The 17,367-nt window shown below is 49.1% G+C and overlaps 1 protein-coding gene across 1 annotated transcript in view; it reads left to right on the top strand.

Moving 5' to 3' along the window:
- LOC147111318 (plexin-A1-like) overlaps positions 1 to 17,367 on the top strand; it is a 616,616-nt gene that overhangs the window by 385,030 nt on the left and 214,219 nt on the right. The window lies entirely within an intron of this gene.

Genomic DNA, 17,367 nt, shown 5'->3' with positions numbered 1-17,367 from the left:
CGTAACCTACAGGGCTAGGGACAAAGAGCTGGAAAGTGGGATTAGGCTGGAGAGCTCTTTGTCGGCTGGCACAGACACGCTGGGCCGAATGGCCTCCTTCTGTGCTGTAAATCTGTATGATTCTGTGATTGATTTCAACACAATGAGGATGCAGGGAGAAGGAAGAGAGTGTAGGGCGTGGGAGTATGTTGTGTTTAGCATTGTAAGGTCATGGTGATGTCTTATGATTTATTATATATAAAACTGCCAAATAAATATAGAGGAAGCTCTGCTGCCTCTTTGAGACTCGGGTTGGTAACTAACTTCAGTGATTACTGGGTCCTGTGCTATATGAAGTGCTCTTGGAGTTAATGAGACTTGGGACTCCTTCCTAAACAATAACAACTTGTATTTATATAGCGCCTTTAACGTAAGTAAAACATCCCAAGGCGCTTCACAGGAGTATTTTATGACAAAAAATTTGACACTGAGCCACATAAGGATAAATTAGGGCAGGTGACCAAAAGCTTGGTCAAAGAGGTAGGTTTTAAAGAGCGTCTTAAAGGAGGAAAGAGAGGTAACGAGGCGGAGAGGTTTAGGGAGGGAATTCCAGGGCTTATGCCTGAGGCAACAGAAGGTACGGCCGCCAATGGTTGAGCGATTATAATCAGGGATGCTCAAGAGGGCAGAATTAGAGGAGCGCAGATATCTCGGGGGGGGGGGGGTGCATTGTGGGGCTGACGGAGATTACAGAGGGGCGAGGGATTTGAAAAAAGGATGAGAATTTTGAAATCGAGGCGCTGCTTAACCGGGAGCCAATGTAGGTCAGCGAGCACTGGGGTAAAGGGCGAACAGGACTTGGCGCGAGTTAGGACACGGGCAGCCGAGTTTTGGATGACCTCAAGTTTACATTGGGTGGAATGTGGGAGGCCGGCCAGAAGTGCGTTGGAATAGTCAAGTCTCAAGGTAACAAGGTAGCAATGGATGAGGGTTTCAGCAGCGGATGAGCTAAGGCAAGGGCTGAGACGGACGATGTTACAGAGGTGGAAGTATGAACGCATGAAGGTTGGCTGGAGTGAAAGTTTACACACATTCTCAATAACCTTCCTGTCCTGTTGAGCTCAATGGGTCAGTTTGACCCCCCCCACCCGGTCCTGTAGCTTAAAGTTATAAACCCCACTCATCCCCTGTCGGAGACGGGGCAGATGCCTTTGTTCGCCTCCAAATTGTGGAGTGTTTTCTGACCCCCTAACAAAGGGGATTACATGACATTACTATACGTCGGCTATACGGCACAGAAACAGTCCATTCGGCCCAACCAGTCCAGGCCGGTGTTTATGCTCCATTCGAGCCTCCTCCCGTCTTTCCTCATCTAACTCTATCAGCGTAACCCTCTATTCCCTTCTCCCTCATATGCTTGTCCAGCCTCCCTTTAAATGCATCTATACTATTCGTTTCAACCACTCCCTGTGGTAGCGAGTTCCACATTCTCACCACTCTCTGGGTAAAGAAGTTTCTTCTGAATTCCCTATTGGATTTCTTGGTGACCATCTTATATTGATGGCCTCTAGTTTTGCTCTTCCCCACAAGTGGAAACACTCTCTCTGTGTCCACTCTATCAAAACCTTTCATAATTTTAAAGACCTCTATTAGGTCGTTTGTTCAGAGGAGGGGTGGAGTGCGAATGGGAGATTCCCATCAGCAGGCTGGTGCTGTGTAACTCCCCGCGCCCCCCTCCGCCCCGAACTGGACAATCCGTATTCACTTAACAGCGCACGGGAATTTTTTCACCTTGTATGTTTCTGTTGCGGAAAGGGGGCGCACGAAATGGTTAAAAGGGATAAATCCCAACAAATAGCCTTTTCAATCGTTGCATGTGTTCGGAGTTCTATCACAGCACCGTTCGTTCCTCGTATTAGACATTCTTTCAAGCATCTATTGAAAAGAACGATTTAATGAATCCCATAGCCTCGTCAGATTGAACCTGCGCGGTGTGTAGTCACCTCTCTCGCTCACAACCCCTTGCTCTACCTAATTTCTCTCCATCGTACTTTCTCCCTCTCATTCAAATCCTCCTGTCTCGTTTTCTTCCTTTTATTTTCTCTTTCTCGCTCGGTCTCTCGCAGTCTCTCTCTCTCTCTCGTTCTGTCTCTACATATCACCAGACTCTCATGCACAAGAGGGCCCTCTTATGAATGGATCCTTGTCTGACCGTGTGAAACACTTGTGGCTGCCCTCGATTACAGGAAGTTTTCAGTTGATGGATCATATGACAGTATGTCATGCTCCGAGATCTCAATGTGTATGTAAAGCCTGCGGGGCAGCTAGAGTCTGTGTTGCCTCGATGATTGAGTTCAGTCGCAAGCCTCTCCAATAAGATCGGGCATTTGATTTGTCACTGTGCCGGAAGATAAGATAAGAGTGAAATAAAATTTAAAGTACTGCTTATTTTCAGGACATTTTGGCCTATATTTCACTCAGTTGAGTGTGAATGATTTTAAGATATCTGACTAAAGCAGCCGCAGAATAGGCCAGGTCCACATTTTGTTTGGGGGAAGGACTTTTGGGAAAATCTTCACGAGTCAGCCGTGGCTCGGTGGGTAGCACTGTCTCTCGCCTCTGTGTCAGAAGGTCGTGGGTTCAAGTCCCCACTCCAGAGATTTGGGCACTGAAATCTAGGCTGACACTCCCAGTGCAGAGCTGAGGGAGCTCTGCCCTCTCGGGTGGATGCAAAAGATCCCACTTTGGGCACTGTCCAATATTTGTCCCCCAACCAATGTCACTAAAACAGATTATATAATTATATAGGGAGAAAAATTCGGTCGGTTTGCGCCTCCCGTTAGCGCCTTAAGCGGGCGCAAAGCAACTAGCGCCCGGGTGCGGCGATGTTTGCGCCGCTCGGGAAATTGGCTAGACATTTTGCGGCGGCGCGAAACACTACCGCCATGATCTCCTGCCCCCGCAGATCGTGACGCCAGTTGAGCGTGCAACGCCCTGGTAGCGCCCCGGATTGAGTGGCGCCCCCTGCCTTACCACCTGCCGCTAGCAACGACAGGTTGAGGGGAGCGTTTTGCAGTCGGGAAGGGACTGGTGGAGCGCTATTTAAAGGTGACCGCTTCCTGCCTTTTTTTGTCGACGCAATTTTTGCACCACGCATTCTGAGAGAGAGAGAGAGAGACTTCTGGAGAGATTCAACGCTGTGTGAAGGAGTTTTGGGTACTGAGCAGCACTTTGCAGGTTCTTTCTGATTTGACCTTCCTTGCATCGATTTAGAAGAGACTGTGGGGGCTGCACTCAGCTCTTTCCCTGGTCCTCTCCATTGTTCTTTCCAGCAGATTTGATGTACAGGTCTCTCCAGGCCGAGATTCAAGGCTGCAATGAGCAGGGTGTGGATGGACAGCAAGATCAACCCTCCCCTTTAAGAACTGACCGGCGCCAGTGTGTCTGTGTTCCATCGCTGACTGACATCACATGAGCTTCGCCAGCGCTCTGAGGTAGCGCCTCGCTCCTCGGCGTTAGCGCCTTAAGAGAGGTGTGCAGCACCTGATTTAGTGCTTCAATCACCTCCAGGGGCGATAAATGCCAAGTTTGCAGTCGGAGGCGATAATTAGCGCCAGACGCTAAACTTTGCGCCCGGCCGATAATCGCGCCCCAAACGGGCCGATACCGAATTTCTCCCCCATAGTATTTACAGCACAGAAACAGGTCATTCGGCCCAACTGGTCCGTGCCGGTGTTTATGCTTTACACGAGCTTCATCTCACCCCATCAGCATACCCTTCTATTCCTTTCTCCCTCGTGTGTTTATCTAGCTTCCCCCTTAAATACATCGACGCTATTCGCCTCGACCACTCCCTGTGGGAGCGAGTTCCACATTCTCACCACTCTCTGGGGAAAGAAGTTTCTCCTGAATTCCCGATTGGATTTATTAGTGACTGTCTTATATTGATGGCCCCTAGTTCTGGCCTCCCCCGCAATCCAGTCATTTATCTCATTGCTGTTTGTGGGATCTTGTTGTGGGCAAATTGGCCGCCACATTTGCATGTACTGTATTACAATAGTGATTACCTTTCAAAAGGACTTCGTTCTGCAGTGATTTGCGATGTCCCGCTGGCATGAAAGTCGCTATAGTTAATGCAAGTTTGTTCTCTCCTCGTCTTTCCTTTCCTTCTTTCTTTTGCTTCCTTCCTTCCTTCCTTTCCTGGTTGGTATATGTCTCAGTCCCCTGCCTCCCCCCCCCCCCCGCCCCTACCCCCTGCCCCCGCGGGTGTAACATAATCCCTGGCACTCCGTGGGTTTATGGCATTTGCTCTCTGCGTGATACTGCAGCTAACTGGGGCCCATTCATTTGTTCTCTTTCCTTTAGTAATGAAGCTGGCTTCAAGCAGACTTTGTTGCGTTGTAGATGAGGGGCCTACTTTCCCAGGCTTTTGAATGTCAACATTTATTTAAAGTAAATATTTAACATGTTTGGGTAAAGGAACCGTGTAAACTAAACATTAAATTAATATAATAAACAGAGACCACCTCCCCGCCCCCCACCCCCCAGCCCACCGATACTTAACTCTGTGATTGCTGACCGTGGTTTTTCTGGCAGTGCGGGCCCTGCTTGCAAGTTTGGGTTTAAGTCTGGTTCTGAGGTGTGGCATGAAGTTATAAATAGAAAGACTCGGATTTCTATAGCGCCTGTCACCACCTCAGGATGTCCCAAAGCGCCTTACAGCCGATGAAGTACTTTTTGAAGTGTAGTCACTGTTGTAACGTGGGAAACGCGGCAGCCAATTTGCGCACAGCAAGCTCCCACAAACAGCGATGTGATAATGACCAGATAATATGTGTTTTAGTGATGTTGATTGAGGGATAAATATTGAGCCCAGGATACCTGGGAGAACTCCCCTGCTCTTCTTTGAAATAGTGGCCACAGGATCTTTTACATCCACCTGAGAGAGCAGACGGGGCCTCGGTTTAATGTCTCCTCCGAAAGACTGCCCCTCCGACAGTGTGGCGCTCCCTCAGCACTGCCCCACCGACAGTGCAGTGCTCCCTCAGCACTGCCCCTCCGACAGTGCGGCGCTCACTCAGTACTGCCCCTCCGACAGTGCAGCACTCCCTCAGTACTGCCCCTCCGACAGTGCAGCGCTCCCTCAGTACTGCCCCTCCGACAGTGCGGCGCTCCCTCAGTACTGCCCCTCCGACAGTGCGGCGCTCCCTCAGCACTGCACTGGAGTGTCAGCCTAGATTTTTGATATGGCAGGACTCTGCTATGCCGTAGAATAGTCAATGTTTTCATCCCATGCCTGTCTCTGCCTCTGTTCCCTGTCGCTGCTGGGAAATCCTGGAAGTTGCTCCTTGCCGATTGCTTTGGCTGACATCCTTGGTTATCCTACAGTTAGCTGAGGCAAGCAGTGCTTCTGGGGGAATTGTGACTGAGGCGCTGAGGTGGTTCACTTGCTCGGTGTCGAGCTGGGTGTCGATCTGTAACAGTGGCAATTAGCAGTGTGATACGAATGTATGAAAATGACGGAGCAGGAAAAGACCAGCTGGCCCATCAAGCCTGCCCCACCCTCAGCCGGCTGGAGCATGGCGGCTAGACACTTCTCACCACCTCCCCGCAGACGTGTCATCTCCTGGGAGAGGCAAATAACCAGAGAAAAACCCAGGGCCAATGGAGAAAGGAAACTGGAAAATTCCTCTCCAGCCCCCTCAGGCAATCAAAACCTGCCCAGGAGATCACACGGGACAAGTGTGATCTGTAAAGCCACTTACCAAATGATGAAGCGATTCATTTACGGTTTGATTTCACGTACTGCCCGCATTTAAAGATTGTACAGGAAACTCTTTTTTATCCGGGACCGGCGTGGTGCTGGTTTATCAAAAAGTCCGGATTACAGAGAGTTATAGTTAAAAGGTACGAGAGCCCCGTACGCAGCAACAAATCCAGGCTTCCCTGTTGCTTAGCAACAGGTGCAGGAACCCCGGCCACAAGATCCAGGCATCCCTGTTGCTTAGTAACAGGTGCAGGAACCCCGGTTACACAGCCACAGATCCAGGAACAGCCACTAATATGAAGTAAAACTTACCTGAACCTACTCCTGAATTTTGCCGGTTAACAGAGATTTCCGGTTATTTGGGTGCCGGTAAATCGAGAGTTTCCTGTATTGCATTGTAGTGCGGTGGGGTATCTACCATAGCCCACACACATTAAGGTTTTGGCCCTGGCAGTGTGGGAGAAGCAATGAGGTGGGCGCTAGGGACTTCACGCAGCAGGTGGTAAAGTTGGGTGGGCCGAGAAGAGGAGCGGGAGGGGAGGAGGGGGGTCACCCCAAAGTCCTCTTGTGCACCTCCTACTGGGTGGATTGAGAGTAAATGTGGAGCATGCTTGGGGAAGGTCAGCAGGACTCTGGGCTGGGGGATCGTGTGTGGCCCCCACAGAGGAAGGGGAGAACATCTACAGGAAACTCTTTATTATCCGGCACCAATGGGACCGGCGTGGTGCCGGTTTATCAAAAAGTCCGGATTACAGAGAGATATAGTTAAAAGGTACGAGAGCTCCGTACACAGCAACAAATCCAGGCTTCCCTGTTGCTTAGCAACATGTGCAGGAACTCTGGCCACAGACCAAGCTGTTGCTTAGCAACAAGTGCAGGAACCCCAGTTACACAGCCACAGATCCAGGAACTGCCACTAATATGGAGTAAAACTTACCTGAACCTACTCCTGAATTTTGCCGGTTAACAGAGAGTTTCCTGTACTATTCTATCTGTAACTTCAGTGCCAGTACCGAGGGAGCGCTGCACTCTCCGGAGGCCTTTTTGATGAGACGTTAAGCTGAGGCCCCGTCTGCCCTCTCGGGTGGACGTAAAAGGATCTCGTGGCACTATTCGAAGAAGAGCAGGGGCGTTCTCCCAGTATCCTGGCAAATATCCCTCGACCAGCATCACTAAAACAGGCTAACTGGTCATTTGTGGGATGCTGCTGTCTGCAATTTGGCTGCCATGTTTGCCTACTAAATGAAGTGGCTACACTTTACACGTAATTAATTGGCTGTAAAGTACTTGGGAACAACTCAAGATGATTTAGAAATTGCCTTCCGATAAACGTGTATGTGTGAATTTGCTGCTTGTCATGCTTCAGATACCCAAACATAGTTTAATGCAATTTTTAAGGCCGGTCATTGGCATTGTACAAGAAGGCTCTCCAGCAACATAAAATAGCAGAACCACAGTATCTGGAGGCTCTTAATTGACCTTCCCCCCCCCCCCAAACAAAACCAGAGTTACGATCTGCAGCCTGAAGAGCAATTAACCTTTGAATTAACTCGCCCATTCCTCGCCCCTCCCTATCTCTGTAACCTCCTCCAGCCCTACAACCCTCCAAGATCGCTGCGCTCCTCCAATTCTGGCCTCTAGCGCATCCCGTATTTCCATCGCTCCACCATTGGTGGTCGTGCCTTCTGTTGCCTGGGCCCTAAGCTCTGGAATTCCCTCCCTAAACCTCTCTGACTTTCTAACTCTCTCTCCTCCTTTAAGACGCTCCATAAAACTGACCTCTTTGACCAAGCTTTTGGTCATCTGCCCTAGTATCTCCTTATGTGGCTCGGTGTCAAATTTTGTTTTACAATCGCTCCTGTGAAGCTTCGTCTTGGGATGTTTTACTATGTTAAATGTGCTGTATAAACACAAGTTGTGAACATCGGTTGGCCTTAAAGGAAACATTAGCTGAATAATGCATTGTTTTACATCAGTGCTGTCCAATAGAAATCACAGACTCGCCACCGCTGTGGCTACGGGTGAGACTGTTTCAGCCACAGCCACTAATCTTGGTAGAAAAGGCCTCTCTCACAATTCAGATAAATGTACTTCACACGTGGATATTTAAGTAATAAACATCTACCACCATTTAGTAACACCAAGGAAGTAAAGCACGCCCAACGATTAAAGAAGCACTCGAAAACTCTGCTTTTCCTCTTGTCCTTTTCCCAAGAAACACGCAGGGTAAAGTTCACTTGCCTACGCTGTGGGAATATGAGTGTTGCGATCCCAAGGCCCAGCGATGGTGTCCGTTACTCATTTTGTATTTACCAATCAGAAATGCAATTTGCCACACCTGGAGTTCCAATTAGTCACATGTGGCTAGTGGCTAATGTATTGGACAACTTTTGTTTTATACATGCCCTTATAGACCCTCTGACTTACCATGGCCGGCACTATGGGAGCTGGAGTATTTATTGAAGCCATTCCCAGGCACTGTGGGTGGGCCCCAGGATTATTCCTTCTCTGTTCTCTTAAGTTGCACTGTCGCGGAAGTTTGTCTGAGAGGAATGTGTAGCTGCTGACAGAGGAGTTGCTGGACGAATAAAGACCAAGGTCCATCTAGTTTGCCATCTGCCGTCCAGGACAAAGCAGCCCGCTTGATTGGCACCCCATCCACCACCTTAAACATTCACTCCCTCCACCAGCGGCGTACCGTGGCTGCAGTGTATACCATCTACAAGATGCACTGCAGCAGCTCGCCAAGGCTTCTTCGGCAGCACCTCCCAAACCAGCGACCTCTACTACCTAGAAGGACAAGGGCAGCAGGCCTCCATCACCTTTGTTCCAAATCAAGTGTCATTGCTTTGCCTTCTCCCTCAGACTGGACCAATTGAACTTCAAAATGGTATCCTGGTGGGTAAGAGAGGGGAGGAATCGGTCCGGCTATCTGCTCCTGGTTTCTATCCAGTGACCGTCACTGCGCCCCCCCCCTCCCCCCCGCCGCCCTTCTATTGTTTGTGTTAACACCACCACCTCCAAGTTCCCCTCCAAGTCGCACGCCATCCTGACTTAGAAATGTATCGCCGATCCTTCATCGTCGCTGGGTCAAAATCCTGGAACTCCCTCCCTAACAGCACTGAGGGAGCACCTTCACCACACGGACTGCAGCGGTTCAAGAAGGCGGCTCACCACCACCTTCTCAAGGACAGTTAGGGATTGGCAATAAATGCCGGCCTTGCCAGTGACGCCCACATCCTGTGAATGAATTTTTTTTAAATCCCGCTAGTTGCACGATACAACGATAATGGAGTTGTTGACTGATCACAGCGATCAACCTCAATCAGTGAGTATCCAACAGACTCAGACATGAGGCGAGGAAAACCCCCAGTGGGGGAGAGCTTTGGGAACCAGAGGTCCAAAGTCACCCGTTCCTCCCGAGCTCGCTACACTCACCACACCTCACGTCTCAAATTACTCAGATACTTTATCCTTAATGTGACTTGAGAGAATAAGATATGGAGGGAACCCTTGGAGTTCTCCCCGGTGTCCTGGGGCCAATATTTATCCCTCAATCAACGTCACTAAAACAGATTGTCTGGTCATTTATCTCACTGCTGTTTGCGGGAGCTTGCTGTGCGCAAATTGGCTGCCACGTTTCCTGCATTACAACAGTGACTACGCTTCAAGAAGTACTTCATTGGCTGTAAAAGCGCTTTGGGACGTCCGGTGGTCATGAAAAGCACTACAGAAATGCAAGTCTTTCTTTTCTTAGCAATGGTCGAGGCAGGAGCTTCTTTTAGCCGTGTCCCTCCTGGTGCATGAGGGGACAAGTTGTTGGATAATATGATCCCGGTCAGTGTGACTGAGATTGCGAAATCCCTACACTAGTCAATATTTTATATTGGAGTTAAGGTCGATGATCAGCCATGATCTTATTGAATGGCGGAGCAGGCTCGAGGGGCCGAATGGCCGACTCCTGCTCCTATTTCTTATGTTCTTGTATAACGTTATGTATCCATCACACTCCAGTTACAGTTGCAAAAGAGTCTTTTTTGTTTAAAAGCCAGTTGATGTGTAGCCTGGTTACATGTGCCCTGGACTTGATCTCTGCCATTTCTAGCCAGTTACAGTTACCTGGCCTCGTCTATTTAGCAGGAGCTTTCAACGTGCAAGCCAAGCTGACAGTTACAGGTTTGATGCTGTCAGTCCGTGTCCGCTAACCGTGGATTGAGACTCCCAAACTCATTTCCCGTCTGAACCTTGGAGCCGACAGGTAGAGGGGATCTGAAATAAAAACAGAAAATGCTGGGAATACTCGGCAGGTCAGGCAGCATCTGTGAAGAGAGGAACAGAGTTGACGTTTCGGGCCGATGACCTTTCGTCAGAACTGGAAAAGGTTAGAGATATGACAGGTTTTAAGCAAGTGCAGGGGCGGGGAGAGGGGAGGAAAGAACAAAAGGGAAGGTCTGTGATCGGGTGGAAGGCCGGAGAGATTAAATGACACAAGGGATGATGGTGCGAGGCAAAGGGAGATGGTAATGGGACAAGTAAAGAAACAAAAGATGGGTCTAGAGGAGGTGTAAATGGGAATAGCAGAATCATCAACAGCTGCTGACTGCAAAAATGGAGGCAGAGGTTATGGTCTGAAAATGTTGAACTCAATGTTGAGTTCAAAGGCTGTAAAGGGGATTTATGTCTCATCCGTTTGGATTGAACTTGAGCCCAGGCCCTGGAGGTGCAGGGGTGCTTTCTAACTCTCTGCACAACCTGATCCACCCCAGCAGCTTCACTCTTTCAGGGTGGGGAGTGGGGGAGAGGGGGGAACCCTTGTTACTGTGGATTTAACGGACAAGTCTGCCATTAGCAGAGGAGGCCTGGGGCCATTCCGTATTCTTGACGCACCGAGGTGCGCGACGGAGATTCGGCTAGTGCTTCGCTGCACTCGGGTCACCAACTCTGGTTGGACGTATTCCTGGAGGTGTCACCGCATGACCTCCAACCCCTCCGCCCCCCACGTGCTCCCGCCACTGGTCGCCCGTCCAACCTTCCCGGGCCAATCGGAAAGTGAACAGACCCTTCATCACCCAATTGGCTGACACTTGACTTGTCAGTCTATCAGCCTTTTTTTCCCCCCAGTAGAACTAATAAAACAAAAAGAAAGACTTGCCTTTCTATAGCGCCTTTCACGACCACCGGACGTCCCAAAGTGCTTTACAGCCAATGAAGTACTTTTTGTAGTGTAGTCACTGGTTGTAATGCAGGAAACGCGGCAGCCAATTTGCGCACAGCAAGCTCCCACAAACAGCAATGTGATAATGACCAGATAATCTGTTTTTAGGGATGTTGGTTGAGGGATAAATATTGGTCAGGATACCGGGATAACTTCTTCAAAATAGTGGTTGAGGGACCTTTTACGTCCACCTGAGAGAGCAGACGGGGCCTCGGTTTAACGTCTTATCCGAAAGACGGCACCTCCGACAGTGCAGCACTCCCTCAGCACTGCACTGGGAGGGTCAGCCTAGAGTTTTGTGCTCAGGTTTCTGGAGTGGGACTTGAACCCACAGGCGAGGGTGCTACCCACTGAACCATGGCTGACACAGCAAAAGTGTTCGAATTTTTTGTAAATAAACACAACTTTTTTTAACGCCCCTATGATTTTTTTCTTCTCCCGGGTTTTTGCTGGCAGCAGTGTCCAGGAGATTAAGACTTGAACTCTCAGAGACTCCAGGACAATATCGGCGTGTTGGCAACCTTCCCTTCGGCTAAATCTCATGCATTTTGCTGGATTATCTTCAGGAGAGAGAAATCGGCTGCACAACTCTGCTGCATTGCTTAAGTGGCACGGTTAGTTTCCACGGAGATACTTGCAGGGCTGCCCCACCCCTGTCACTTGGGGAAGACTAGAGTTACTAAAATAGGGAAACCGAGAGAGAGAGAGAAAACAAATTGTGTATAAAAATGGACAATGATCGCAAAGCAGTGGGATGACCAGACACTTAACAGAATGTTAACTTTCTGAAGAAACTTATAAAGAAGCATGGAACAGTGACGCTGGAATTTGAAAGAGCTTTGACCTTCTGGTATCCATGACTACTTGATGTGCTTTTTTTTTGTGGGGAAATGTTAACAGAGCCTCTCGGGGTTAAAGGCTGCAAAGTCAGCCCACACTCTGAAGAGACAGAAGCCGAGCATCCACCGCTACAGCCTGCCCTCCGAGGTCACACTCAACTCCAGCGTGAGCCCCAGCCATGCAAACTGAAGCCATTCCCAGGCACCGTGGGTGGGCCCCAGCATCCGTCTTTCACTCTTAAGCAGGCACTTTCGCAGAAGTTTATCAGAGGAGAGAGAATGTGCTTGCTCTTGACTTCAGAGAGATTAAGATACTCGGGGGGGGGGGGGGGGAGGTGGTGGTGGTGGGGGGGGGTGGGGTGGGTGCGGGAGAACCTTGACTTGATTGGGAAGCGTGAAGGACCTTGGTCCATACGGAGGCTTTTATTTTCCGTCTGGCGGTTGAAGGGAGGAGTTGGTGGATTGACAATCCCTGGTAGTTGCAAGTTTCTCCGCACCAGTAAATCATTGATAGAGACAACACACTGTGTTGCACCCGTCATGCTTAGCTAATCTTAGCTTGCATTCCTGAAGATCAAAGCGTTGGCCCGGTGGATTTTGTGCCTTGTGTGGCAACATTTCCCACAGTGAATTCTGCATTGCTGGGCAACATGGCACAGTGACAAATATGTTGGGGAGCAGGTCAGCCAGGGAGAGTCTAGGTGAAGCAGCTTTGGCACAGTTGCCACCTTATCGAAGCCAGGCTCGCAGCAGAACTAAAATGGACCTGGCCCAGCGCTCGTGTTAACTCTTGTGCCCGAGCAAGATTTACACTTTCTTTTTTGGAGTGCGCGAGAGTTTTAAACGGTGCCCATAAACAAAAAGAAAGTGTGCGGCACGGTGGTGGGTGGATTGCAAGAACATACGAAGGATGGCAGACAGGAAAAGACCCACTGGTCCATCCAGCCTGTCCCACGCACCTGCGCTGCCTAGACACCCCGCACCCCCCCTCCTCCCGACACCCCACCCGAAAGCCATGGGATCTCCCAAGAGAGACGAAAGGCGGAAAACCCTGGCCAATTTGGAAAAACAAAATCTGCCAAATTCCTCTTCCGACCCTTTTAGCCAATTAAATCCAGTCCAGGAGACCACTCTGGCACTGATCTACATCACACAGGTTACCTCCCTCTTTTATGAGGTAATCTCCGCTTCCAACCACATTTTCTCTCCCCTCCCATTCCCCCCCTACATCGCTAACACGCTGAGGTCTTAGTCTTAGCTCTGTGGCTGCATCAGGTTGTTGACCAGACACCGAACACTTGCCCATTGATGGAGGGGTGGGGAGAAGGAAAATTGGCCACTTTCTAGAAGGTGCTCAAGGGCGGCGTTGGCTAATTGCCCGCTTGTGTGCCCTCCGCGCATCAGTTGGTGTGTGGCCTGGAAAGGAGAGAGAAATAACTTGAGCTGGCTCATGGCTATTTCAATTGGTGTGAGTCAGCACAACGCGGGTTCACGCTGCCTGATGTAATAAAACTCACTACGCACTTGGTTTGAGCATAAAGCAAGGCTTTAATCAGCTTGTTTCAGAACATGGCGGTCTAGTTGTACTTCACTAGTTCCTGTAATAATAATAATAATAATAATTCAATTTTATTTGTCATATATGCAGCAAACGTGTGTACTGTACAATGAAATATTGATTTTTACGAGTCCTCCCAACATTGGAATAAATATGGCATAGCAATGATAAAAATACTAATAGAAATACAGTAATCTATGTATATAAACGAGTTTGTCTGTCTGTCTGTCTGTTTGTCTGTCTGTCTGGCTATACAATCAAAAGTTATAGAGTGTACCTACACGCATGTTATATCAAAAGAAAGCTTATCATTAGGGCAGTCTCATAGGCGTATTTACTTTTTGGTCAGACAAAAATTGTTCGGACAGTATACAAAAAACGTTCAAAAATCCTCAAAACTCCACTCATTACCGGTTGACCAATCCTACCTCTCATTAGCATTGAGTGACGTGCTGGTTGACCAATCCTACAGTTCACTGACCTGATGGTTGACCAATCGATGCGTCACGGGCGGGACCTAATCCTCCACGCTCCCTAAACTTCGCCGCCATTTTTTTCATCCGCACAGCAACAGCACCAGCCAAACAAACCCCCACATTGCGGCTCCGGGCGAGGCAGGTCAGTTTACACACAGCGGGCGGGGGAGCGGCAACGGCCGGCCGTCAACCGCGCCAGCCGCGGGGGAGCTCAGCTGGGGTCCGTCTCGGCCCGACAGCCCGGCCGGGCCTGAAGCGCTAGGCCCCGCAGGGCCAGTATCACAACGGCACCGGGCCTCAAGCGCTAGGCAGGGAGAGGGGAGGGAGGAACAGAGAGAGGGGGAGGGAGGGAGAGCAGAGGAGGAGAGGGAGGGAGAGAGAGAGGGGACAGACAGGGGCAGGGAGACCGCGCGGCCCAAAATTGCCCTGGCAACGCCGGGCAGCCCCAGCTAGTAATAAATAAAACAACAGTAATAAATAATAATAAATTATTCGTTCATGAGTCTTATGGTCTGGGGGTAGAAGTTGTTTCGAAACCTGCTGGTACGAGACCGTATACTTCGATATCTCTTACCGGACGGGAGCAGGGGGAAGAGGTTGTGGCTGGGGTGGCTCGCGTCTTTGATGATTCTCAAGGCCTTCCCCCGGCACCTCTCAGGGTAGATATCCTGCACAGCAGGTAGTTTAATTCCTATAGTATGTTGTGCAGCTTTCACCACCATCTGTAGAGCCTTGCGGTCTATGGCGGTGCAGTTGCCATACCAGGTAGTGATACAGCCGGACAGGATACTCTCGATGGTGCACCGGTAGAAGTTGGTGAGAATCTGGGGGGCCATTCCTAATTTCTTCAGTCTCCTGTTTACACAATGTCCTGGGAAAGCTGGGCCCACGCCCGAGTATTTATACTCCTTGGACGGCGCCACCAGCTGGCCGTCCAGTGTTATTTCATGAGTCTTTCTTCATGGATCATAAGATTCATAACACTTCATAACATGGGATTTATGGAAACATTAGTTTACTGAGAGGGAATAGCTCACTAAGGCGGCAGATAGCTCACATCGCGCTTCAGGTTAGAAAGATCCCAGGTTCTATCTGATTTGTGAGGTGTTGACCCTGCTGGGGGTAGGTGGGGTGGTGGGTGGTTTGGTGGGGGGTGGGTACAATCAGCCTGAGTGCCCCTGGACTAGAGAAGGGGAAAAAATTCAACTTGGGCTTCTAATCGTGTCCATTGCCCGAGCAGGTCTGCAAAGAGCCAATGAGGACGGAATGTACATCCTCCTTCTCCCCCTCCCTTGTCCCACCATTGGTGGCCGTGCCTACCTCCCATGCTCTGGAATTCCCTCCCTAAATCTCTTTGCCCTCAGCCTCCTCTTCCTCCAAGACCCTCCTTACAACCCACCTCTTGGACCAAGCTCTTCCTATTTATTTCCTCCTTTAGCTTGGCTTTCACCTTTGCCCGATTTACGCCCCCCCTGCACCCCCCCCACCCGTCGAACGCCTTGCATCATTTTTAACATAAGAACATAAGAACATAAGAAATAGGAGCAGGAGTAGGCCAATCGGCCCCTCGAGCCTGCTCCGCCATTCAATAAGATCATGGCTGATCTGATCCTAACCGCCAATCCACTATCACAGAACCATCTCCTGAATCTAACAGAATTAGACACACGAAATAGGAGCTGGATCAGGCTACACGGCCCCTGGGCCCGCTCCGCTACCCACAGGGCCATGACCGATCCGAACCTAGACTCATGTCCAAATTCCTGCCCGCTCCCCGTAACCCTTAATTCCCTTTACTTCTAGGAAACTCTCTATTTCTGTTTTAAATTTATGTAATGATGTAGCTTCTACAGCTTTTTGGGGCAGCATATTTCATGGACCTACCACCCTCTGAGTGAAGTAGTTCCTCCTCATCTCAGTTTTGAAAGAGCAGCCCCTTATTCCAAGACTATGCCCCCTAGTTCTAGTTTCACCCATCATCGGGAACATCTTCCCCGCATCCACCCGATCCAACCCCTTCACAATCTTATATGTTTCAATAAGATCGCCTCTCAGTCTTCTGAACTCCAATGAGTAGAGTCCCAATCTACTCAACCTCTCCTCATATGTCCATCCCCTCATCCCCGGGATTAACCGAGTGAACCTTCTTTGTACTGACTCGAGAGCAAGTATGTCCTTTCTTAAGTATGGACACCAAAACTGTACGCAGTATTCCAGGTGCGGTCTCACCAATACCTTGTACAACTGAAGCAATACCTCCCTATTTTTATATTCTATCCCCCTAGCAATGAAAGCCAACATTCCATTGGCCTTCTCAATCACTTGCTGCACCTGCATACTAACCTTTTGAGTTTCGTGCACCAGGACCCCCAGATCCCTTTGTACTTCAGTACTTTCCAGTTTCTTGCCATTAAGATAATAACTTGCTCTACGATTTTTCCTGCCAAAGTGCATAACCTCACACTTTCCAGTATTGTATTCCATCTGCCAAATCTCAGCCCACTTACTTAGCCTGTCTATGTCCCCTTGCAGGTTTTTTATGTCCTCCTCACTCACTACTTTCCCTCCTATCTTAGTATCATCTGCAAACTTTGATATGTTACACTTGGTCCCCTCCTCCAAATCGTTAATATAGATTGTAAAGAGTTGGGGACCCAGCACTGACCCCTGCGGAACACCACTAGTTACTGATTGCCAGTCTGAGAATGAACCATTTATCCCAACTCTCTGCCTTCTGTTAGATAGCCAATCCTCTATCCATGCCAGAATATTACCCCCAATCCCGTGATTTTTTATCTTAAGCAATAATCTTTTGTGTGGCACCTTGTCAAATGCCTTTTGGAAGTTTAAATACACTACGTCCACTGGTTCCCCTTTATCCACCCTATACGTTACTTCCTCAAAGAACTCCAGCAAATTTGTCAAACATGACTTCCCCTTCATAAAACCATGCTGACTTTGTCCTATTAAATTATGATTATCCAAATGTCCTGTTACTGTCTCCTTAATAATGGACTCCAAAATTTTACCTACCACAGATGTTAGGCTAACCGGTCTATAGTTTCCAGCCTTCTGTCTACTGCCCTTTTTAAATAAGGGTGTTACATTTGCAGTTTTCCAGTCTGCCGGGACCTTTGCCGAGTCCAGGGAGTTTTGGAAAATTATTACCAATGCATCCACAATCCCTACCACCACTTCCCTCAAGACCCTAGGATGTAAGCCATCAGGTCCAGGTGATTTATCCGCCTTGAGTCCCATTATTTTACCGAGTACCACTTCCTTAGTGATTTTGATCGTGTTTAGCTCCTCCCCCCCTTTAGCCCCCTGTTTGTCCAGTGTTGGGATATTCTTGGTGTCTTCTACTGTAAAGACTGATGTAAAATATTCATTCAGTGTTTTTGCCATCTCCATATTTCCCACCATTAATTTCCCGGTCTCATCCTCTAAGGGACCAACATTTACTTTAGCCACCCTTTTTCTTTTTATATAACTATAAAAACTCTTACTATCTGTTTTTATATTTTTTGCTAATT

This window comes from Somniosus microcephalus, chromosome 11 (assembly GCF_052327205.1).
Source record: "Somniosus microcephalus isolate GS21.2 chromosome 11, FLI_Smic_1.0, whole genome shotgun sequence".
Classification (NCBI taxonomy): domain Eukaryota; kingdom Metazoa; phylum Chordata; class Chondrichthyes; order Squaliformes; family Somniosidae; genus Somniosus; species Somniosus microcephalus.
Note: the sequence above shows the minus strand (reverse complement) of the source record. Positions and strands in the feature narration are given on the sequence as shown.